Genomic DNA, 26,658 nt, shown 5'->3' on the forward strand with positions numbered 1-26,658 from the left:
CACCCAACACTGCAATGCAAACAGCTGTGATGTGGAGATACACGAGCCGCTCTGTTTCTGCCTATAAATACGGACCTTCAGTTGTGGACTATTTCAGGTATGCGCCACGAGATCCTCCCCCTGAAAACTGATGATTACTTCACCGCTGAACGCGCGAGATCAGAAAGTGAAAGCAGGAAAGTTCAGCTGATTCTGCATGAGATTTGAAACACTGCACAGACTTGAACCTCGCCACAACAGCAACAAACGCAATACAAGGACCACTGTCAACTAATACAAGGTTGCTTTGAAGATAATATGGCCTGTGTTTTCAAATTTGAAACAAAAAAAACAAAAAAAAAATGAAAAGATAATGGCGGTGTTGACATTCTAACCTGCTATTAGCATCTTATTTTAGCAAGTAGCAAGCTTAGCAAAGGTAGATTTACAAAACTTTCCCAAAAGGCTGCCTGCATAACTCAAATAACTCAAAGCAACTTTACCTTATGTTCAGTTTGTTCTTCCTGTTGTCTACTGAAAGTTGTGCTCTTTCTGACACCCAAGAGCAACCACACACATGCCTAAACTTGCTAAATTAAAATAAAAAATAGTTAACCAAGTCCATTTTTATGTGTAACAGTGTTCACACCGAATTGTGTTGACAGAGTTACCTAGCGGTGTTTAATAGGATAAGGTTCCATTTGAAGATTTTTGAGTCTCCGACTCACCGGTCAAAAGTCAGTGCCACCAGTTGACGTCTCTGTGTATCTTTAGTGTTTATGCATAATATCGCTAGCATTTTTTACTGCGACAGGTAAGTTGGATCAAGAGATACTTTTTGCTTGTAATCTGCAAACTGGGACGCTAGATGACACGAAATCTCACAAAGTAAAGCTTTCAACAAGAGTGATGCTTCCAAACCTAAATATTCACAAAAAACTGATCAAAAATGCACTTTTATCTAAATGAGCCTCTAATTAAAATCAGCCTAAATAGATAGTGGAAGGCACCAACAACTCAACAACTGGACAACAGCGTGGCTCTCCCACTCTTCATGAGTAATTCTTCATTTAAGGTATTAGAATACCAAAACAAATGCGTTATTTCCAGAGCAGCATAACGTACGACAGTTTCATTTTTAAACAGAGACTTTTATTGTTTCTATAAACAATAAAAGGGCGGTAAGGGGCTAATGAGACACTTGGAACTGTTTCATCGTAGTCAATATGGTTCCAGTTAACCCAGTAAACGAACACTACAAAAGGTTTCATCAGAAAGAAGAATCAGCATATAGAGTATGAACCGTAGCTGTGGATTGGTTGTAGAATAGGAACCGTCTTCCGCTGGGGGTTTAATCCTGAGCACGTTGAAGTGCTGAAATATCCTTGGGCAGAGTACTAACCTCCAATTGCCTCAGATGTGTGAGTAAAATTCTCTGCACATATAAAGTGCAAACATGTATTATAAGTGCTCTATGAGTGTGTGTGTAAATGGCAAACTCTTTGCAGTAGCGAGATAAAGTAAAAAAAATAATTTAAAAAATGGTGTTACATAAACGTGGACTATTCAGCTGGAGCTGCAGGTTTTTCTCTACCTTGAGGAAATCCTTCACAGCTGCTGTCTCAGATCAGCGCAAGATAAAAATCGTACCTACATCAAATGCAGTTCTGGGGTTTTGTTTGTAGTCTCCTTTAGCGGATCATGTTTTTGTTTTTTTGATTTTTTTGCATTCTTCTGTGGACTAACAGGGAGGGGTCTTCTGTTTACTGATGAGATCGAAAATTAGGTCATCTGCGAGCAGCAAAAAGCTCGCGCATCACATGATGAATGAATGAACTCCTTATTCCACACAACGTTCCAGTTGCCGAGGACTATAAATACCAGCTGCGGAAGATTGTATGTCCTGACTGCCACATGCAATTTTCCAGTGTCGCGAAAGACAAGATTGTATCACTAGTGATGCTCAAGACGTAGTACGTGTGTAAGGAGAGAGCTCAGGGCCGGAATGTGCATATTTTAAATCGCTGGACCAGCTCTGCTCAGGAAAAAGCCCAGAACGGTGAACCGCACGAGGTTTATTAAGTGTAATCTCATCAGTCTTCTGTGATTTTAGAGTAAATGTAAGAAGATTTGACAGTATATCAGAGGAGAGGAGCATGATTGACAGGGCAGTCTGACAGGCTTGTGTAAAGCTAACCTTACGGGCCCGGCTCCAGCAGAGCTGTTAGCTCACACACCGCCCCCTGTGGCTGCTGAATGGGTAAACTGACAAATTCCATGTCCTTCGGTTTCAGCACTGACAAACTGCTGACCCACATGCAATTAAACAACATCCACCGAGGGGCGAATGCAACACACCGGACGTACGGCAGCAAATGAGCGGTCTTCTGCGAGAGGACAGAGTGATGAAGTGTGTGCAGCAAAGAGAAACAGAGAGACAGGGGCAGAGAGTGAGACTTACAAAGACCGAGTGTGATTCAATCTGCTCACCAAGCCATGAAATGGTATTGGTGTCATTAGGGAGAGCAAAAATATATCTGTGCCAGCCTGCCCTCCACTCTCCTTGCCTGTGACACTAAAAGCACAAACCTTAAATAGAAAAAAAAAAAAAAAAACTGCAACCGGTTCAACCTTTCTGCACTTGGTGGGACTAAACAGTCTGCACTGCAGCTGAGGTTTTATTGGATGAATCTTATAATCAGCTCCTAGTCATTTCCAATTAGAAGCAATGCTGAAAACACTGGGAAAAAAAACCCTGCAAACCCTCTTTCCCCCCAAAAAAACCTGCCTTTTCCTGAAAATCTGGCAGCAAAGTAATTATTAGGCGGCTCAAGGACTGTTTTCAAAAATTACGCTTTTTCAGGCTTAAATGTGATAAACAAAAAACAACAACATGACCTTAAGCTTTCAACTATCACAAAACTGATCAACAAAAGTAATTTAATCACACTGATGAAGATAGTGAATGTCTTGTGACTTGACACCTCAGCAGTACAAAGCATCAAGAATACATGATCAAAAAAAGCCAAATCAACACTTAGTTTGAGAAATAAATGTCAATGAAACAACTCCTAGTGCTTTCATCTGATAGCAGACAGATTTGATCATTTTGTTCCAATCGTAAAGAGGAGAAATAAAACACCTGCATAACCAGTTTGTTTAATTATTTTTCCTGAACACAAACACAGGGCCCCAGTTGGACGGTTTTATTGGTAGGTCAGTTGTTGATTGGATCACAGCTATCTTAAGAGATGCACTGAATACAGGGTTCATGCGTATTGTTCAGGCAGAAACTTTTCCAGATTGTGAAGGATGCATGTGAATATTTACACAATAAGAGCAAATAACATGCAAGTCAACAGGTAGATAAGAATAGACAGGAGGTTTGTTGCTTCTAGAGATCATTTTACATTAAAAGCAAAGTAGTTATTTAGCCACTATATTTGAATCTAGACACACTTTTTTTCCAAGTTTCATAAAACTTCTATATTTAGAGTAGGTTTGGGTATCTGAGCTACTTCTACAAGTATGCCACTGGGGAATATGATGATTACTTTGTCCTCCCTCTGATCTTTTCTCCAGTTACTCCTCATTTCTAAATTATGTGCAAATACTGTCAATTTACTCTCTCTGTTCTTCCCATAGAAGGTGTGCCAGGTCTAGTTTTTTTTCTCTATTTAGCTAGGTCTCTTCCAGGAACTGACAGAGCCCCTGTTATTATTAACACTGCGTGCACGCTGTTTTTGTTTCCCATAGAAAGTATTCCTAACTTTGAGAGCTGTAATCTCAGTGTCTTTTTGCCCATAGAAGGTAATCCTGCCTGAGTGCTTCAGGGCTTACCTGTGAGTCAAACCCAGAAGAAGACACTGATGGCGCAATAGCTGCCACTCCTCTGATGAACTGTATCTCACTGCTTTTTTTTTTTAATCATAAAAATTAATTATGGCTTAGTGCGAGAGCTGGATGACAAATTATGTCAATATGCATCGCAAAAATCCCCAAATTAGAAATAGTTTTTTCACATTCTGAGCAAAGATACTGTCTATTTTATACATTTCTATCTTTGAAAGTTGCTGATGTTTGCACTGAAGATATACAGAATCAAGTTCTTTTGTTTTCAAACACGGACATCTATTTTACTATTTAGATTTTTTTTCTCCCATTGAAGCCTGAATTTATGTTCCAAATCCTTTCTTATTTATTTGACATATACAAAAGAACATGTCCGCTTTTTGTTCTGTTCTCCTCTAATGGTTGATCTTTTTAATTCAAAGCACTTTTATTTATCCAAAGCAGTTGCACAATGTCCGATGTGTTATTCTTTCGGTTAAAAGGGAGTGATTCCTTTCTACTGTCTCCACATGCGAAGGATTGCCACAAAGCCAAGAGCTCAATACAAGCTGAGCTTCCTTTCACCACCTGGCATAAAATGAGCAAACGCATTCGGCGAGAAAACAAGATAATTTAGACCAAATTAAATTAGATCTAAATTGACTGTGGCTAATCTTGGAAAGATGTGATGTATTTGAACAGATCTCAGACTTAAATTTGTTCCCTTTATGTAAATATGAACTGGATGTCTTACAAACTGCATTGAGGTGATATTCGTTGTGAATTGGTGTGACATTAAAAAATGGAATTGGAAAAATAATTTTGATGTCTCTACAGAAAAAAAAGTAATAAAACAGATTAAGATATTCAAAGGTGCATTTAAAAGACACAGCCAAAAACCTCCTGACCTTTTAAGCAGAGGATCTGCTTTAACAGAAGAAAACAAAACCCCAAAAAGGTTTATTCAAGGACGCCGCAACAAAGCGGATATTTAATAGTTCATGTACCTTGTTCTCCGTTACGAAAACAGCCTACAAAACCCAGCGATGCAACAACACAAACAAAATCATGAAATCTACTGACAGGGTAGCTTTACACAAACAGCAAAATAACCTTTGAGAGACCTTCCTACGCAGGTACATGGGAGAATGCTGCACTCATTCATCTTGCTCTGTTGAGTTTTTGTTCACCGCTGCGCGAGTGTAAGAGCCTCAGCAGCAAAGACGACAAAACATCTGCTCGCTGGAAAAAAAAAAAAAAGCAAAAAAAAAAAAAAAGGAAACGGGCCTAATGGCGTACGCAGAGGCTCCAGATTCATTCACTGAAGGAACAATTCATGTAGGTATTATCTAGCACAGCGAGTGGATAAAACAGTGCTGAAAGGATAATGTGTTTCACTGCAGCTTTTGCAAAACACTGCTGCTGTGTAAATGTTTATTTGTAATCTTAAATGTGTCCCATCAACTTGTCTTTATGCGAGCATGTGTAACGTGATGTTTGACATGGAAGGCACTGAAACCGCGAGAGGCTTTAAATGTGTGTCACCGAGCTCCAACGCGCGTTTACTGTTAAATATTTCTCCTCTGGCTGAACTTGGAAGCGTCGAGGTGTACGGATAGAGGGGGAGGGGGGGGAAGAAGAACAGGAGAAATGACAGTCATGCGACATATTACATGCAGGAGGAGGTGGGGGGGTGAGTCAAGCAGAGAGAGATAGGGGAGGATAGGCCGCAGAGCAGGAGGGAGATGGCGAGAGGTCATCCTTGGGTAATTTGTTTTGGTCCTCTCAGAGCGCAGACACACGGGGAGCAGGTAAACCAATTACAGTGTGACATGAATCACTAAGACCTACAGGCAACCACACAGCTGGCCAGCCAGCCAGAACACATGAGCAGGTTGCCTCTTACCCTGAGTGCTGGTCAATCACGAGACGCACTGTTTGTCCCTCCTGTGACCACGACCAGACATCTGGAAGAGGCTGAGCAGCTCTGACGGCTCTTTAATTGTTTTCCTCTGACTTCTGCGGGAAACGTTGTTTACTCACACCAATGCAGAGCCCGCCGTCAGCTTCCCGGCAACTTCGAAGGGTTTCAGCTGCGGAAAAAATAAATCTAATCGTTCTGATTTCTCAGTTCCATCCGATCTGTAACTCCAGAATGACAGTGATAATAACAATGACTCCTCTGAAGACACAAGGTTTGGATGTCGGATCCAAATGGATGATAACGCCACGCCAAACACTCCAGGCTAAGTATTTACACGACAAAGACTTTTGCAATTAGTTTAATTTCGTTAATCGGCTGATGGCTGCCATGACGATGTTGTGTCAGGCCTCGGTCGTATCAATGCCACCGGCGATACAACAGAAACGCAGGAAGGAACTTAAACAAACAAGCATTTAGTTCTCGCTCGCTGTGGAAACAAGCATAATCCTCTGGCTGACGTTGAACTGACAACGCTGCTGCTAAAGTCCAGCCAGCCTGGGGGGGAAAAAAATGGAGAATAGAGGAGAGGAATTGGACTGGATTAGATGCCCCCTTAATACTTTGCTGTGTTTGCAGGGTGCTTTGTAGATTGAGAAGGGGTAAATATTTGATGAAGAGTGTTGGGCAGCTTTTTGCCAAAAAATCACCTGAGAAGGACCCGAAGAGCAAAGAGGACTCTGTCGCACCACCATCTAGGAAAGAAACTTTCATTTCTAACCATAAATATTCTGATTTCAGTGAAAACGCCATTGAAGCTACATTTATTCACCGTGAAAAATATTTCTTTGAAATTCCATTTCAACAACACAAAGAGAATCAAGAGCTACATTTTCTAATTTGGACTTCATATGAATACATGGATGACTTTTAAAAATGTTCTGACCTCTCTGTATGCAGAAAGTCAGTTACGATTTTCAATAACTTTTACACGTAATCATGGGTTTTTGTGTGCAACTTTCACCAAAAAGAAACAAAAATATGTCCATATAAATCCTCGCTCTATTGAGCTAAAGCAGATGTCAGTTCAGTAAGTGCTTCTTTTGGTTGAAGAACTGCAATGCTTTGCAGCCGTGAACCCCTAAATGTGCATAGTTTGGCTGCAGAGAGGTGAAGTTGGGTGGAGAATCCCTGAGATGTTAAATCTACCATCATGAGGCCCATTGATATTAATAAGGACCCCTGAACTCGTCTCTCTGAGCCACTAACTGGTCGTTTGTACCGCCCGCCTCCACAGAAAAGGGAACTCTGGAATTCCTCTCTTCTTCTCTCCATCATGCCCTTTCCTCTCTGTGTCACTTCCCCCCTCCACCTCTTACACTTCCTACATTTTCCCTCCATGTCTATTGTCTTTCCTTCATCTCTTTGCAACAACTTACCCCTCCTCTTCTGACTCCTTGTTCCCTCCCTCTCTCAGCCTCTCCTCTCTCTCTTCCTCCCACCTCCTCCTCCTTCCCTTTTTTTTTCTCCTCTTCATTCCTCTGGCCCTAAAACCAACCCCTTGGCCGCCCGCTTGAGCTCGCTCAGATGGCTGTTACCATGACAACCCTGTTCTTTCAGCTCTCACAAAATAATGAAGACAATGTGTTTTCCATTTAGATGAGTTTTCTAGTGCAGCAGGGAGATATGGAGTGTCCATCTTGCCTCCTCTTTCTCTGCGGAGGAAATGTAATAAAAAAAAAGGGGTTTCTAACCTCTGTCTACCCTGACTCTCCTTCGCTTTTGCTTCGCAGTCGTCTCTGCAGACCGCTGCGCACACAGGTGAGGGCGCATGAAGCCTGCTGGGGGCTTAAGTAAGCTCAGTCATTTTTGTACAAAAATCCAGCGACAAGAGGCGAATGCGGCCAAATTGTTACCTCTAATTGAACGAAAGGTTTCAAAAGAATAATAAAACTACAAACCAACTTGTTTTGAGACATGTCACAGCATCTTGCTCTGAGCTGTCACATTGTAGCTATGACAATGATAAACGGTGAACATTTCACATCTTGTTTTTGTTCTTTTTTTTTTTTTTTTTTTGGATCACCCTGATGATATTTTCTCAGGATAATACTCCACCACTAGAAGAAATGCCATGACAACCTAAAATGACGGAGGGAGCTTTCCTTTCAATGTCTCGCATGCTGGTTTTATTAACTTGAGGAGCGAGCGAAGGGGGAACCGCAATACAACCACTTGTTAGAGCTAAAGAGCAACGTTTACGCTGCTCTTAGATGCAATTCATTTGAAACACGCAGGTATTTTCCACACTGGGGTTCAAGGTAAACAAGCTAATCGCGCTGTCTTTCGTCTAGCGCTTCAGAGCAATCTATAATGACAGCTGTGTCATAAAAGGAGCTTGGGATGTGACGATACAACACAGATTTTGTGTCCAATTAATTAAAGTTAAATAATTTAAAAAAAGTTTATTTTCCAATAAGCAGCTTTTAGATCACTATATTACCTTAAAAGTAGAGGTAGAAAATCTGCCAAATCAGTAACTGGTTTTCTGGAGCTCACCATCTGCCACATCGTGCACAGATATATACACAGCTTTCTCCCTGAGAAACATATGAGAGAAACAGAGGTGGGAGCAGTATAATATTTGTATGTCTGTCTGTTTACAGTGGAAATAGTGAGTCTGGGACATTTTTTATTATTTTTTTTCTTTGGGTCTCTTTTCCAGTGTTTATGGAGAGCGGTGAGGAACAACACTTCCTGAGAGGAAAGCCAGCTTTCCGAGTCCAAACCCCATTCCAAGCTGCTCAGACGGGGAACGCTCTGTCTCCAATTTGTGCTTTCCACCCAGTTGCAGCGTAAACACGTGGACAGAGAAACTGGCGCGTGGAGGCGCTTTCAGATAATCTGGGCGCGCAAAACAAAGGCATACAAGCAGACTAATCACAGACAAATGAGCCAAAACTTCTCACGCAGTGTTTACCGGCTTTGGTAATAATTCGTCTCTGACAATGCTGCTGCAGGAACATTAAAAAATACAAAGGTTGAAGCTTCACTGAAATCCCACTCCCCTGACCTCCACCCATCTACTCCACGAGCCTTACCTTCACTGCGCCGTCAAGGCAAGGTGAGATCAAACATGCAAATTAAAAGAAAAGACTCTTCCCTGTTCCTTGTTTTTTTTCCCTCCAAGCCAGCCATCCCCTACTGACTTAATTAAGCTTAGATCAGACAAAGTCAATTTTATTTAAACAACACCTCCAGGACATGTCAAATCAAGCTATTGGCTGATTGTGTTTAAACTCAAAAGAATAGTTCAAAAATGTGTGTAGAAAAGCGCTAAGTAACAGTAGTAATTATTAGCTAAATTAATCCCAAAGTAAGTCAGGCTTCAGCCAGTTGCAGACACTCCAGGTAACTGGCATGAAGTGGATTTAATAATCCTTCTGAGTGTAGACCAAGTGTCTACAGATTGTAGAACGAGTTGAAGTTATTATTGCATAAATTTCATATTTTTTGACATGTCTAACTCTTTTGTGTACTTAGAGCTTTGCATCTTCCTTGGCTACTAATAAAAAAGACCACACCAGGGTCTTTATTAATGTTCTGTAGACAACTATTGAACTTTATAACCACAAATTTGGAATAACCCAAAAGATTTGCATCTTTATCGGGAATCAAAATAACTGGATTCAACAAGATTTAAAAACATAAAAAGCTGATCATGTAGAAACAGGAGTAAATCATGAATGCTTCTGATCAAAAGTTTGGACACAGCTTCAAATTTCTGTCCACAATGTCTTAATTTTGTTTTTATTTTTTTCATATGTTCATGCCCCTCCACCCCCCATAACAACAGAATCAGCAAATTCATCATCGTATCACAATTTTTTGGTATTTTTGTTATAGTTTTGTTGTACACAATTTTGAGTGTTGGAATTTGTTGTTTAGTCTCAGACGATACAAAGGGTAATTTTGCTCAGTTACACAAAGTTTCTGACTGAAATCAAATTGGTGGAAAACTCCCACGGGAAATGTACCAATAAAATGTTTATAAATCCCACATACTCAAAACAGAAAAGAAATGAAAATCCCTTATTATCCAGAAACCAAAGATCCGATGTCCACGATGTTTGCTTGAAAAGTTACTCAGAGAAGATTCTGGGAGGTGAAAAGCCCTTGTGAAACATTTTTGGATCACTTTTTTTTCTTTTCCTCACACTGTTTACTTGCCTGCAACGATGTGCGACTTTTTATGCTGGACCCCTAAAGGGTACACTGCCATCGATTCTCGTGAAAACGCATGATCAAACACAAGGTGGGAGGTTGCACATAATGCAGTGCCGTATGCATTCAGTAATGGCAGCAGTGTAATGAACAAGCTGCTTTTATTGGGAGACCCTAAAATGCTCCAGTCACGCAGTTTCTTCTGTCAATATGGCATGAGGTCGGGGGGAACGCCCTCTGATCTTCTAAAGACGCAGTGGTAAAATGTTTACATGTGTAAACTCAGTCTCTGTCTTTCCACTGTAACATCACCCCCTTCGCTGCCACCTGCACTGACGGTGTCCACATTCGGCCCAGACAAACCCAAAAACACGGCACTCCATCTCATCCTGTGAAAAGCCTAGTTAGTGAAGATCCAGAGTGAAGACAAACAGGAAGATGGAGTGAGAAAAGGACGGATAGATGAGGAGTGGGTTCATCATTACACAGGATTGCTGAGCTGGTCAGAGATCAACAAGGAACATGCACTTTTCATTAGCATATGATAGTCAATTTTTTTTAGCCACACAGGAGCCGTAGCAGGAGAACAACTTGCATTAGAAGCAGGAATTAATCTTTAAATATTCATCTTATCAATTACAGAAAGTAAGAGCAACAGAGGGTAATATTTACTTTTATTTATTTTATTCAATTTGTTAATTTCACACTAAATTGCTTGCAACTCATCAACTATTCTTCTAACTATAAAAGCCATCATACATTTTGACTCAATTTGCTACTCTTTTCCACTTACAAGATTAAAGACGTTTGAGTAGAAAGCAATTGTTTTGTTGAGTTTTATTAATGTTTTTTTTGACTCTTACTACAAAACCAATTCAGCATTTATGCGTCTGCATTTTGTGTGCCCACAGCATAAACCCTGACATGGTTTATTCTTTAAAGTCATCCAGTTAAGAGTCACAGAAATCCCAGGTCAATTTGTCAACTCTGGTTAGTAGCCCCCCATTTGTGTTGTTCATTATTTTCCCCTGCATCACTAGGTTATAATTAACAGCTATTAAAATAAGTGGCTCTGGGAAAGACACAATTAGAAGAACAAATCGGGAGAATTTACGCTGTAAGAGTTCAATTTCTATCTTCCACAAAGAATGTCTTTGAAATGAATTATTCTATACAGGATGTCATATTGCATACACTTATTTGGAGATATGGTAACTATTGTAATTAAGTCATCCATAGTGATAAGATTTCAGCAATTAAAGCTTGTAAAAAATTATTTAAATAAATCTAACAAAACTACTTTAAATCAATAAAGGATTACTGTTTAATTTTAAATTATTCGATTTTGTTGTTATTATATGAAAATTAACATTTTCTGGTGATTGCCCAATCACACAAGCAACTACTGAGCTTTCCTAATTACATGTAAGGGATCTATCAGCCAGACATATCTATATATACAGTTAGCAGAATAATGTACTACTGTACACTGTTTGTGGCTTACTAGGAAGAGGTTAGGGATGTGTTCGTTTTACACATACATTGGAAAATTGTTGCTATTCCTTCATTTTTGAATGGATTTATTACCAAAACATTTTTAAAATGCATCAGTTGTACCGCGATAAAAAAAAATGCTAGTAATTTTTGAGTCGGTCACAATTAAAATCGGAACCAGTCAGAAAAAGCCTGAGTAAAATACAGTAGGTGCTCAGTCAATAAGAGTAGCTCTGTTATTCATACTCTGCAGCAGGAACCTTAGCAAATAAAGCACTGACCGGCAGCAACCAGGTCCTCTGATCTGTCAAAGCATCCCATAATGTTCAGACTGAGTAATGTTTTACATGGCAGAAGTCTCAAGTGAGCATCAGAGGAAACCAACCACAAAAGTTAGGAGATTAAATGTGCTGACAGCAAAAAAGGAGAGAAGTGCATCTGAATTAAGACATCAATAAGCCTTTTGCCCTGAAGGGCCCAGCCTGGCCTGGTTTTAAACCTGGGCTGGGTGTTTTTGCATAAGCCTTCAGGGCCCAGTTCCAGCCCACTCTCTGGAACTCTGACAGCTCCAGGAAGTTCATTTTTTGATACGACTATTCCCGCCCACTTTCCAGGGGACACTCTGCTCAATGCAAACACAACCAGGCCCAGAGAACAACGTCATCGGGCCAAATGCGGCTGGACACGTGCAACCCAAAGATGATCTAATTTCTCTTGTTTTTTCCCTTTTAGAAGGGAATACTACTTGAACTACCGCCTCATAACAACGTTAAAAATACTGCAAGGTAAACTCAAAAGAAAGCAATCTGACCCAAAGAGAAACAAAAGGTCAGGAATTCAAAAGAGGTAGTCAGAGGGATAAAGAAAAGGAAGACAGAAGGGAAAGATGGCAGCTGGAAGGAGTTTGATTAATGACATGTTCCCTCTCCAAACCCTACGGTACTTCCTTCAGAGACCCCACAGACCTCCCTCAGCTTCCCGCTCTGAAGCCCTCCACAAAATCTCCAGTATGGGTCCATCCATCAATGATAGAGCCAGCCACATTAGCCTTCCTGACTCCCTTGTGCTGTAGCCCTAATTCTGCCACAAATGAACACTCCCCCCTACCCCCAAAACTGACTCCCTCCCCCATCTCACCGTCTGTCTTCCCACCTCTGAGAGCAATGATCACTTCAAATAGTCTAAGAATAGCTTTCAATAGATCTACATTTAACAGTTCAGAGTGGCGTCTTTTTTGAACTTGTTATACAATACGGAGAATAAATGGCTTCCTGCGGCCATATAAGGCGTGTGCGCGACCTACGCGCTCTGTACATACAGTCCGTTCAGGTTTCTGTTTAGACTGTACCGTGTCAGGGTGGTTAAACAGAGCATGCTGTCATCAGGTTGTGGCTGCTCTCTTTGATGTGAGTACAAAAGCTCCACAGCGGATGTGAGCTTTCCCCGCGCCTCCGCCACCGCACATCCCCGCCGCCCATCCCCCGCCCCCCTTCGGCCAGACAGCCAATCCTCTCCTCCGACTGAGCAACAACTCCGCACAAAAACACACGGGCAGAGCTCAGCATAAGCATCTGGATCACACAAATGAATTCTATTTTCTGACAGCAGACAGACGGACCCGCTGGATGGCCGGCGCTAATCTGCCACCACCCCTCCTCCCTCCTCCCATCGCCACCTATAATCCCTGCAGGGGACACAGAGAGCGAGAAAGACAGAGTTTAGGACAGTTTGGGGGGGGGATAAAGCAGAGAGACAGAGGCAGGAACATGTGCATGCTGGTGAAAATAGGCTTGATCTTATCCCCGTGGAATGACACGCTCTACCCCGATAGGCTAAACACTTGGAGGCAACTTTCCTAATACTACTCAACACAATGGAAGACAAATGATGTTTCAATCACAGTTTTGGCTGCCCTGTTTGATTTGCTCACAGAACACGGTTTATATACCAGGAAAAAATAATAAACTTTATCGTCCAGTGCGCGGTGCAGCTGCGTGCCTCTCACTTAAGGCTAGTTAGGCAACCGAAGACGCGGTGCCAAACAGATGAGAGCCATCTTTCTTCCAGTAAAACAAAACTGACTGGTAATTTAGCCACGATATCCTGTGGCTTTTTATGTGACCCCTACCACTGTGGTGAGCAAGTAAGGAGACAAAAAAAAAAGTGTGTTTTTGCACCACAGTATGCGCTTTGTATTCATTGCAGATAACAGGAGGCCGTTGGAGTGGGGGCAGCGGCCATTGATTTTGTGTGCTGGCCAGGCTTTTCTCCGGTCCAGAGTCTGGTCGATACATACACCGAGGGCAGGGAGAGCTGGAGTGGTAATACACCGCTCCGGACAATGCATACTAGCACTGACAAACATCAACAGTCAGCGACAAGTGGACATAAGGGCCACCAGGTAATCACGCCGACCTTATTACCTGCCAACGCATTCCCAAACAGATGCAGAACATGTACAAACGGAGGCAAATACCACCACTTTGAAAAACATAAAGAGCTTGGATGGAAGCTGGATGAACAAAGGGGATTGAATGAGGATAATTTTTTTTAACTGCAATAAGGTGGGGGGGCATGTTGCAGCATTAAATCCTTTATCAAGTAGCCAGCAAATCAAATGCTGATTTCCATGAGGCACCATGCCGGAGGGCAGCACGGACCTCCCTCATTAACCAAGGCACCGCAGACCACATACACACAACAGTGAGGGCATGGCGACAGCAGCCGCTAAATGAATTTCCTGTTGAATAGTAAAAGCTGAAAATCTGAACTGGAAGGAAAAAAAAGGGGGGGGGGAAACATTTGGAAAGCTATTCTCTGTGTGGCTGGATTTGATTTGAAGCCAAAGCAGGGCAGCTTTGATCAGAAATGAGCAGCCTCACCAGGACAAAGTGGCCATCAGAGGGGCACAGTGACAAAATTGGCACTTCAATTCATGTTAATGATTAATGACATGAGAAAAAAAAAGAAACGCTGTTTGTTTTTTGTTTGTTTTTTTTTATTCCTGCCCATGTTGTGCCATTTGAATATCAGCACATCAAAATATGACAGAAATCAAGTCTTCACTGATCTAAAGAGTAAAGAGTTTGAACTCCTACTTGCTCAAACTTTTCATCAGGTCCTTCTTATGTGATGAAAGAAAAGAGAAAAACAAAGCTGTCAACCTGTCAGCGCAAAACCATATCTTGACAGAAACAGGAAAAGAACGTTTTCACAAGAAGCTAAGTGCAAAAATAATAAGTAAAGTAGTCCATTTGGATAGACGCAGCTGAAAACAAATTGAGTATGTATGGAAAATTATTAAAATCAAAAGCTTGGTTGCATGAATGATAACACGTCAACACTACTATTTGAATTTTTTACATACATGTAAATGTATTATCCTGCTCCCTATCTGTCCCAGAGTTTCAAGATCTTACAACAAAAGCACATTATCTCAACTGTAAAATTAGGCCCAAAACAAGGAAGATGTTTGTAAAACGGTGTCATTAGCAAGCACAGAAAGTGCTAAGAACCCCTTCACTGACATTTAAACTTCACTCAAACTTAAAAATAGAGACAACAATGAAGTTTGTAATGTATTGTCCAAGATAATAACTCTCTTTCCTGTCTGTGTGCTAGTGAACATTAGCACTGCAGCTCTAGAACCTTCTAGCTATTATATCAAAAATAAGAATTACTCATAATTATTTTGCATGTGGTGATATTTTTGGTAACCATTAGCCAGGTAATTAATAGTTACAGGAATTACTAGGTATCAGTGAGGGTGCTGCATTAATGTTGGGTGTTACTGGCAATCATAATTACAGTTCCTTAAGTATTGACTCATATGCTGCCATTAAGCCAAATCTGTGTGCTCATACTTGCATGCCAGAGCACAGTGATGGATTGCCACAGTGAGCTCAGTAACTGCTTTGTGAACTGCAGTTTTTAAAGACATGTGTTGCAGTTTGACACTTACAGCTAGTTGTTTTCTTAAAAAGAAGCAATCCCATTTTAAATCAAAAAGGTCTAGCAAGAAAATAACTGTTCAACCTAAAAATTGGTTTTCATTGGATGTCAGTTGTATTTTGTTGGGGTTTTTTTTTTCTTATGCTGCTCAGTTTTCCTTTTTCTATAATCAGTTTTGTTGGTATTAGTTTACTGTCACCCACAGATCAAGGTAATAATATACCACAGTTGGCAACTCTCACTTTTCTGGAGTGAAATTCAATCTTTTCTTCAATTTCTCACTTTTTCAATCCAAATAAGCAAAGTGCCTGCACTCAAAGCACAATACTTTTTTTTCTACACTACTGTTTGTGACTGCATACAGAAAATATACTGGAATTTTGCTTTTTTTGGTGCAACTGCAGAAATAAGGTTACACAACAGGAACTGGTTGGTGACAGAACCAGATCAGAGAAAACTGATCCGAGCTATGTGACTCTGCCTAACTCTTCTAAGCAGCGAGATGTTCAAATCATTACTCTATTGGTTAACTAGAATCTGCAGCACCTTCCTTATTCTGTGTTTTAGTCCTTAGAGTCCAGATTGGTCAAAATCTAAATCCTCAAAACAAAACCGAACATTAGAATAAGCATAGAAAAGGCCGACCAATGAATCTCTGTTCTTTATCTGTTCGTATACCAATTTTGTGACTCTTACAGGTACAGTGATCATAAAAACAGATATAATAGATGGTTCTGTGTTATTTATTCCATGAGTTAATCGTTTTAACTCCATGAGTTAAAACTATTGTATTTCTATAACCGCACATAAAATGCCATTATTCATCGTCGATTACACAGCGTCCAAACAATACATTTTAATGAGCACATCGGACGAAAAATGTCAAAAATTAAGTAAAACAACGCAGAGCTCACTGAGGCATCTCTTCAAACCAGCTTGCTCTTGTGAAATTAAACTGTTGTGACATTTTAAGCTATTAGCCGAGAGCAAGTCTGAGAGAGAGGACAACTAACATGCACACACAGGAGTCCAGAAACATACGCATGTAAAGGATTCACGCAAAGGAAATTAGGAAAGCAGGCTCAGGAACTTTGTCGGCTCCTATGTTTGGACAGTTAAGAAAGAGAAAAGGTGGGGAATAAAGGGTGGGAAAACAGAAGTATTCAAAATGTATTATTTTAGGACTTATGTGGATTAAGAATTTTACAAAGCAAGCCAAGAAAAAGTTGCACACACATCAAAACATTTTCCCACACGCAGACCTAACAGTAAAATAAATAATTCAGATGAACCAATGTGTCTGTGCTTCTAAAGCAGTCCATTCCTCCGTGCCTGAGCCGAATAAACTTTAACCTCTGAGGTCAAAGGAGCAAGACGGGAGAGCCACGCTGAAATCTGATCTCCTGGGTTTCCTCTTAGACACAAAAACAGACACCTGAGCCCCGCTAGGGAATGTGGACTCAGCGCCACACATAAAACCCACAATCAACAACACCCAGTCATCTAATAATGCAAAACATAATATCAATAAAAATAACAGCTCAACCTTTTACTCGAGAGACTTTTGTAATATTTCACATAATCTGTGCTCAGACAAGTCTCGTGAATCACTGTCCTTGTGCGCAGAAGGAGATCTCACTTGAAGAAGGTGTGAATGTATCTATTGTATGTGTGTTTCAGAGAAGAAAGCATGTTTCTGAGAAGAATTGGAGAAAAAAAAAGAAGCAGAAAGCATGTTTTCCAAGAAGTAAAGTCTGGTAATTAACAAGCAAAGCTGAAAACAAATGAAACTGGAACAATTGGTTGTACTTTTAGTTCATATCTGCAAGATTCTGTCACTTTCCATTTCAGCTTTTTTTTGTGGAATACAATTGCTAAAGGAATCAATAATTATCTTGATTCATTAATTTTTCACTGGAGTTCCTTCAGCTTTCATAAAAAAAAATTTCACTATGTATTTCATGGACAAAGGAAGGAATTAAAGATATAACAACTCTGGAAATACACATTCAATGTAAATTCAGTGTAAGAGCAAGCAGATATTAATGATCTTTGACATCGACCGATTGAAAGTTTTATATCTTCTTCTTTCGGCTGCTCTCACCTCTATCCTCTTCAACTGTTACACCAACCATCTCCAAGCGCTCCAGTTGTGTCCATCAGTCTTTGGGGTCTTCCTCTTTTCCTCCAGTCAAGCAGCTCCGACATCCTCCGTACTACGTAGCCGTCGTCTCTCCTCAGATCATTTCTGAACCATCTCAGCGTTGCCTCTCTAACTTCACTCCAAACCCCCAAACTTACGCTGTTCTTCTGATCTAATTTCTAATAATTTGCATCCTGGTGTCTTCAGCTCTTACCAAAAAACATCTGCTGTTTAAAATAACACCAGATGCAACCCTGCTATTGCAGACTTTATTGTTATTAACGTCAGTGATTCCAGTTTAATACAAAAAAGGAGCAATAATGCAAAAAATATATATATTTCTGTTCCATAGGTTTTTCTGTAATCTATTGACAGTAGGAATATGTACGAATTATAATTACATGTTAATATTACTCAGTACTAATTAAGGTGTTAAAACTTGCGGCTGTACTTTATTTGTATAAACAGAGTTGAGCTACATTATAAATGGCCTGTCCTTGTGTGTGCTTGTATGCAAGCATGTCTTTTTAATTTTACCAGTTAATTAAGAGCAGCCACTTCAGCATGAGCTGAATGGGGGAGCAGCAGCTCCAGGCTCATTGTAGATCCACTAATCCTTCACTTATCTGCACAACGTCAATACTCCTGCTCGGCCCCCCACCATACTGTGCTTCACTCTCTCCTTATTCTCCCTGTGTCCTTCCTTCTACCTAACCCTTGCATCTCTCCCTTCAGCCTTGTTCCCCCCTCCTGGTCTGCTTGAAATCCATCCTTTTATTTATCCTTTCCTCTGGACAAAACAGGCAGGTTGTGGGGAGTAATAAGACAGAGCAGCAGGGGTGGTTTAGCTCTACTAAGGTTATTAGGGCTCACGCTCAAACACACAGTTGCTCACATGGTGACTGAGGTGAAGCCCCATGAGGTCGGGGGCCATTTCTGCTGATGTGTGTGTGTGTGTGTGTGTGTGTGTGTGTGTGTGTGTGTGTGTGTGTGTGTGTGTGTGTGTGTGTGTGTGTTGAAAAAGCATTTTATGTGAATGCTCTGGGAGGGGGGAGGGGGGGTAATGAGACCACACACCTTTTACTGAGTCTCACAACTGAAGGTGCTCTGTGCTACCAGACAGTTCAACAGAATGATGATCAGACTGACCAAAATCTGTTTTCTTGAAAGCTGGGTAAGCATGCAATTGCAAGCCAGCATTTGCCTGTATCAGTTACCTTTATCAGAATGTTAAGCCACAGCAAGGACTGAAAATTGTCAGAGCTTATCTGGCAATACATTTCTGCAGTTTTAAAGGTTTTTGTAAGATTCGGGTTGCAACTTAGACGCCCTTTTCTTGTCTTTGAGAGTTTTCCAAAAGGGCTGAGGCTGCAAAGTGGGGTTGAAGATAAGCCACTACAGTTGTGGCTCTGAGTCAAAACGGTGAACTTCTTTGAGAGTTAGCCATCTTCGCAGCGGTGTTATATTGCATCATTGACAGACAATGCTAGTGCAATGAACACAAATAACTTCTTGCCATTAACACACACTGGATGTGTGTCTGAGAAACAACAAATCCCTCACTCCACCTAGCTTCTTTGAACGCTCATACGTGCAGATACTGGATAAAGTCACCTCAGTTGATACTTCTGCTTACGGTGGATTTAGAATGGAACCGTTTTGTAAAAGAGGCTAATAAAAGTAGAGGTGCTGCAATATTTCCTATGTGTTGCTGCACCTTGCTGCTCAGCTGGCTGAAGAATTAACTTTTTGTTCATTCACAAGAAAATCAAATTAGTCTGTTAGAAATATTTCTAGTTGCAAAACATAGACATGCATGCTATGCACTGTCTTACTGAAGGAGACTATACCCATTTTGTATTGTATTTACTTATTTGTATCTATATAATTTATCAACTTTGATTCTTTTTTTTCTAGAATTTGCACTAAAACTGAGCAACTATAAGAACATAAATATTGATTATAATTTTGTCTCAATTTTGACAAGCCGTAATATGCTCCCTTGAAGTAATCATGTAGTAATAATCTGTTACCATGACATGCTTAATCTGAGCGAGACCTGCCTTATTACAGTCTGTTACTGCCACACTCTGCAGTAGGTTAACTATAAATACATCGTGCATAGAGCCGTTGGATTTGCCAAACGTAACAATGTGCACAGTCCACACAGAAACATTGCCTTCTAGTTATCTAGTTGTAACTAGTTCTATATTCACAATAGTAAAGATAAAAAGATGCTCTGGCTGGAAACTGGAAGTTGATACCGCAGTGCAGTGCATTGTTTTTGAATTTTTTAAACCAAGCGTTGCCATTTTCCACTCATGCCACAGAGTGAATATGTGAGTGCGGGCATGGTGGGGGTGTAGTGGGAGACCATCAGACATAAACAAAAACCCCACAGACAGTGTGACAGGAGATGGGAGGGGCTACCAAGCGAGGAGTGCTGTGGCCCGTTTCTTGTGTTTTCCAATAGTGCAGCTCTGACAACATGAGGCTGGGTCCTTCCTCACTGCTCAGCTGAGCAATCAGGTCACCTCGTCTTGACAGACACAAAAACACAAACCCACACAGACATAAACACACGGCGACAGTAACACACATGCACAGACACACTGTGCATGCAGCCCGCAGCTGTTGCCAATGATGTCAGTCCTGATTTGGCCAAACTAGCCTTTTGTTTCGCAGCATGAACGCAGAGCAGAAGAGGAGGCTTCATTTGGCAGTGAAGCGGGAGTATTTTCTATCCCTAAGGATTGGATTAGGACGGACTGAGCTACTGGTTGCTGACTTGGAAAGCCTCAACACAAAACAGACCTTTCCTTCAGGATTTAAAGTGGAAACCTTGAAGTTGATGGTACCTTTAAAAACTGGGTTGTCAGTCAGTTTTAGCAGCAGAAGCGCAACGCAAACACTTGAAATTAAGACGCATGTTAAGGACCTCGTCAAAGTCAAAACAGGACAGCTGTTGGAATGAGTGTGAAATTAGTCAGGATGCACTGAGATTCAAGCATGAATATAACTGTTGACATCCATCAGTGGTTTCATTGCTCCCACTGGAAAGTACAAAGATTATTTAACCGTAGGGAATGATGTGCAACGGACATGTTTGATGAGCAATGGAGGAGAATATCATCGCTGAGTTATGAGAGACCAGCTTCGGTTACAAGCTTTAATCTGGTTTATTGTTCATTTTTAAATGTACTTTTCTGACATTACATTGTGTTCATTAACAGGTAAAAGGAATGCCACTAATTTTCTCCTATCATGTTTATAGGCGGGTAACTATTTTGTCCTCAAAGTCGATGTGTTAGTGGGCCTGTCACGATAACATATTTTGCTGAGCGATTGTCTAAAAAATTATTGCGATTAACGATAATATTGTTTCAAGACCTTTTGACACTGATTTAATGGAAATGACGCAATAATGCATGCAATTTTCTGCCATAGATCGATAGATACACTTTATTTTCAAAAGAACACATAACACTGGGACTGATTAACTAAATAAACTAAACAACCAAAAACAAAAATAAAATGGATTCTCAGTCTCCATTAACAAAAAATTTACTTGAATAAAAACTAAACAACATAAAGCCAAAGTGGAAATAAATATTGCATTCAAAAGAGTGCAGATTATGAAGTCTGAATTCTATATTGCCCTTCAGTAATCACTAGATTTAAATAGAGAAGATGGGCACATCCGACTACCTATTACCTAACCTCGTTCATACTACACGACTTTTTGCCCCCATTTTCCCCTTATGACAATCTTAGAACGTTGGCTGTTCTAAGATTGTCGCTGGTGATTTTGAAACCGATTATCATGTAATGTAATTTAGATCGTCGTGGCAGCTCCGATCGAAATCAGGGGTTTTCCCCGACTGGGAGCTTAAAGCAGCCTGTTGAATGTGACAGGTAGCCAATCAGAAAGCGCGGATTCTCCTCCGTGCTTTCTGAGGGGAAATTACCGAGGGGAATCCCAAACAGCTGACACGGCGCAACCCAAAATCCAGCGGACATTGGAGATGTTATGTGGAAACAACATTAATATTTATTCAACATTTCGTGCAAAGAAGATAGAAATGACAAAGGGAGGAGTTGGAGCCAAATTGCTACCGCAGTTGACAAACGCGGTAACTTTTCAGCTGTTCTTCGTTAATGTAACATAAATAAGTTATAATGATTTTCATTCAGTCAGGACTTTACGCTGACTCTAGCGTATCACATCTAGCGCATCACAGGTAGATTCTAGTAAAGCATTGAGTAATACCTGATATTAAAATTAGTTAACTGGACTTGTAGCCATTATTTTGTGCCCATGTGGTAAGACACCACAGGGCACGACGAACCCGATCGAACCGTTATACCTAGGATTTCTGTCGGCCAATGTGTGGTCTCTCAGGTTTTGAAAATGGGCCGACGGTCGGCCGACAACTCGTGTTGTGTGCGCTGGACATTACACTAAGGAAATGAGGAAGTGAGGGTCAATGGAGAGCACCGGAGCAGAGCCTTTTTTCATTCAGTGTCATCAACAGAAAGAAAAAAAGGCAACAAGAGACAATAATGTCGATAATTAAAATGAGGTCGATAGGTTTAATTTATCGTGCGATTAATTGATTTATCACTTATCGCGACAGGCCTATGTGTTAGAAGCAGGAAATATGGGCAAAAGTAAACGTAGGTTCAAATTTGTGCCAAGTTGGGATGGATCAGATGCTCGCTGATGCACATTGAGAAGAGAAGGCTTGCTGTGCGGTCTGCTCAGATGATTTACTGGACTCTAAATCTGCTGAAGTTAATGGTGATTCTAATAGAAAGGTGTTAGAACAGAGCAAATCACGGTCTGTTGCATGTGCACCAGCATCAAGTGGCCATGTTGACCCCTGTCCACCATTAAAGTGGAAAAAAGTGGGCTGGTCTGACCAGGGGGTTGTGTGTCACTTACCTGAGGAACACATCACACCTGGATCCACAATGTAAAGAATGCTGTGAGAACGTTTTGGGTGCCTAAATGTGTAAGTCCTTTTACATGTATCCCCTACCTAAATATTCTGAGACCATCTACAACCTTTCATTGACTCGCGTGACTCTGGCCTGGTTCAACAATGGGAAGAAACAAAAAAAAGATCCAAATTCCCCAACAATGAAATCCAGCAAGCATCTGTGGGACAAATAAGTCCACAGAGGCTCCGTTTCACAACTTGTGCCACGGATACCACAGCCCAACTTCAGGGGTGTGGTGTCCACGCCTGAAAGGGTCAGTGCAGCTTTGGGAGCAAGATTCAGACCAACTCACTATTAGGTAGGTGGTAATGATATTGTGCCTGATTGGAATAGAAGTATTTAAGATTCAAATGATTCAGTGCACATATAAAAAAGTAAGTTCCCACAACATAATGATAATCCTATTTGGTGCAAAATTAAATCATCCATCTACTGCACCTACTTAATTCAGTGGTCCATGTTGCCGGAGTCAACCCAGGACAGATTGCTAGTTCATCACATGGCGCATTTCCCAATGAAACCAAGGGATTACCTAGAAATCAGTTTCTTCTTACAGATGAATCTGTGTGTGTGTGACGCGATGTCGTACGAGGTAAAAAAATAAAAAATCAAGGGAACAAACTTACAGCGACTGAGCACAAAACTGTCAACAGATAAATATGAAAGGCAACAAGCTCTTAATAATTGCCAGCCTCCTCAGCAGGTTATGAAAGTACAAAACCCCTAAAAAAAATAAAGTTTGACACAGTGGCTGTGGTGAAACGCCCCCTAAGCCCCCCTCCTCTCCCCTTATCTAACATGCACACACAGACACATGCACACAACACTCTCCGCCTCCAACCCTCTGATGTCTGTTGGCAGATCTGTCTCAGGAGCCTAATTGGTACTTTCTTATTTTTTTTCCCTCTTTCTCACCCTCTAACTCTGTCACTCTCTCATTCGGCTGTGTGCGTGCACGAGAACTCAGATGCGCTTGTGTCTGTTGCAGCAGATAAAAAGCATAGGAGTCCTGTGTGTGTTTTCGTGGCAGGAGGATAAGAGCGTGGGTGCCACTAAATGAAACAGAGGCTGAAGCAACTGCACACTCTGTGGCTATGTGATAGGGCGAGCCAACTCGGTTAACCAAATCTTGGAATGAGCCGCTGAAACCAGGCGTGCGCCACTCAAACACACACACGAGCACGCACGCATGCATGGCTACAGACGAACACAGAGAGACACGCACTGACAAAAAGTTGTCCCAATGCCCAGGCAGGAATCCTGCTGCCAATAATGAGGAGGTTTGGAGATGTGCATTTGTTTGAGCAGATCCAAAAGACACACTTTAATAGCTAACTGGATGGCTTGCGCACACTGCCTAGCGCACACCAGTTTTAGTCCACAGATTGTTGATTTTCTGTGTAGCTTCTTTTATAAGGAGGCACACACGGTTACATATCACACCTGCTGACACGAGATACAAACATAACACGAGACATTCTGCTACTACTGCTATTATTCTGTCAGTGACATTTTTTTTTTTTTTTTTGAAAGCAATCCTCGTTCTCTTGACATTTCACGCGGCGGCGGCTGCTTACAGTAAACTCTTGATCTGAGATGCGTTTCTTGGAAGCACGGCAGCCAGGGCTTGCTTGTTGGAGCGATGATTTGATTAGGGTTTTTGCGCTGATTACAGTCTTGTTGGTTACAATATACCGTTCTGTCGGGGAGAGCAAGAGGGCAGGAGCGGGAGTGATTGAGAGTGGGAACGTCAGTTTGTCAAGCTGTCAGGAGCGATGCTGTATCGTGCTTCTGAGGTGTTTGTGTGTAGGCGAGACGCTCAAAATGAATCAGTTTAGATCAAAGAGTACCAGAGAGGGTATTAATACAAATCTTTTAGCAGCTACAAGCACTCGACAGGGCCATACATCTGAGTGTGCGCGTGCACGAGCTCCTTTGAATTAAATGGCGGCAATAAGGAAAAAAGGAAAAGCGTACCTGAACGGGGCTTTTCAAAAACCAAGTGCCTATACCCTCAGAGTTGCACTGGAGAACTGCAGAGTTGCCGCAGCTCAGATCTGGTGTACAACGTTAGCTAAGAACAAATAATATGATAAGCCTCAAAGACCCTTTGCCTTTGTAAGCCTTATAAAATGTTAATCAAATTAATCTAGCTTCCTTTTCTTTAACTCCAAGAACCTGCCGTGCAGTCACTGATTCCCTGTAAATCGACAGCCTCTCCTGAGATTATTTCAAAGAAATGCAGCAAAGCATTTGATCTCCGAAAGCCTGGGACAAGGTGTAATCATTCCCTTCCGTGTATTGTGTTTTCCGTTAATTGGACGTATGCCACCGAACCTTGCTATGATCGTTTAATTGACAGCAGCGGAGACACAGAGGCCCGTCTGAACGCAGGCCGTATAGCCAACATGGAGTGCGCCTGGCAGAACATGTAATTATGACGCTGTGTGAGGCCTAATCGCAGGTCAGGTCTGTGTTGCACCCTGTGAAACAGTATCTGAACACTAGAGATGCTGTGATCTGTGTTGACAGCTTTCGTGAAGCTTTAAACCATGGACACAGATTTTAGATGATTCTCCGTAAGGGCTATACTAAAGATGCTAATTATGCAAAGTAACAATATACTTGGGCTTTTTTATCATGCCCACAGCAAATATATAGTCACAGTGACTGTGATAATAAAGAGATGCAGGGCATTGTGACGAACAAAAAGAAAAAATAAGAGCCACAACGATATGGGTTAATCTTAATCAACATTTACAAAATTATGATACAAGATTGCAATTATACGTTTTCCTGGGAGTTGTACTGCCTTAATTAAAATACTGTGTACTAACCTCTCTTCTGTAGATAATTTATATTAAAAACCAGTAGAGTTGCACATCTGACATTTTAAACAGTCTTTAGCATCTTCTATTTAAGATGAGAGTGGCAAGGCGTGTCAGAACAGCAGCTTCCATCTGTATTACCTAGAGAAACCTTTCCTCTCTCAAGAAGCTCCCAACATATCCAAATGTCTAACCTAGAGTCCACCTGCAGTCACAACTACAATACTGAGGAGTGTTGCTGCTGCTAGGGTTTAGCTATGCTGAATTCGGTGGTCTTTACTGATCAGGAATGTTGAGTTTCTGACTGGACTCTCTCCAGTTAGGGCAGATCAGGCTGAAAAATGTCAGATTACAGCCATCAGTCAATTCCTCGGTTCATGACTTAAGAAGATTATTAGTTCTTTTGTTTTGTCTTTTTTTTTCTGGTCCAGATTTCTAGATGTCTTTAGTCAAAACAAAAGAGCAAGTTTTACTAGCAAGCTGAAAGAGTTTCACCTTCAGAAACATGCAAAGAAACAGAAACACAAAGTAAATCAGAAAATTGTCTGAGAGGATTTTATAGATTGCAGATTGGGGGGAGGTGGGGAGGCAGAGAGACAGATCAGAATTAATCCTCTTTACTCTTTGTTTGGTAATCTGATTTAGTCAGATTTTTCTGCTTCTATCTCTGGTTGTGGTTACTGATGCTGTCCCTGGACTGACCACAGCGATTTTCACCTTCAGTGCCCCCTCGACTCCCCGCCCATGTCCCCTCCTCGTCCCCTTCTATGTTGATGTTTTAGCGTGACACATAAACAAAATAGGGGGGTGGGGGGGTAAACATAAATCCCTCGCTGCGTTTGCCAAATCCTGCTATGCGTCTGCGTGCAAACTATTTTCCGTTGAAGACAAGTACAACGCGGCTGTCCCTGCTCCACATAAATGACCTACTTTGCACATTAACACACATTTACATGACAGCGAGATCCAAGGCAGCTTCATATTTTCTGTCTGGCTTTAAAGTGCAATATGACTCTTGTTCAATTCTTAGAAGCCGCGGCATTTTTAGAAGCCTCCCGTCATTTTGGAGGAGATCACAGAGACAGCAAAGCTGACTGGAGTTCTGTTAAGCCACAGTAGGGAAAACGTGCTCATAATGTGCGGAGCGCTCGCGAGCAGAATTGTACTTTTGTCGTGCAAGTGCGTTGAAGGGAGACGAAGCTGAGACAGAGGCCCACCTAAGGTGCTCTCAGCTCAGGCAGAGCTATTTCCAGACCAGCAGCCCCTCCCGTCCCTGTACCTCC

General features: G+C 41.3%; 1 protein-coding gene across 5 annotated transcripts in view; it reads right to left on the minus strand.

Annotated features, from left to right (window-relative positions):
• zmiz1a (zinc finger, MIZ-type containing 1a) overlaps positions 1 to 26,658 on the minus strand; it is a 124,796-nt gene that overhangs the window by 46,824 nt on the left and 51,314 nt on the right. Inside the window, exon 4 of one of the 5 annotated variants that reach the window (XM_008429479.2) lies at positions 5,717 to 5,903. The exons of the other annotated variants lie outside the window; for them this stretch is intronic. The gene's annotated coding sequence lies outside the window, so the exon portion shown is untranslated. The remainder of the gene's footprint in view (positions 1 to 5,716; positions 5,904 to 26,658) is intronic. 5 annotated transcript variants of the gene reach the window in all.

Source organism: Poecilia reticulata, linkage group LG15, assembly GCF_000633615.1.
Source record: "Poecilia reticulata strain Guanapo linkage group LG15, Guppy_female_1.0+MT, whole genome shotgun sequence".
Classification (NCBI taxonomy): domain Eukaryota; kingdom Metazoa; phylum Chordata; class Actinopteri; order Cyprinodontiformes; family Poeciliidae; genus Poecilia; species Poecilia reticulata.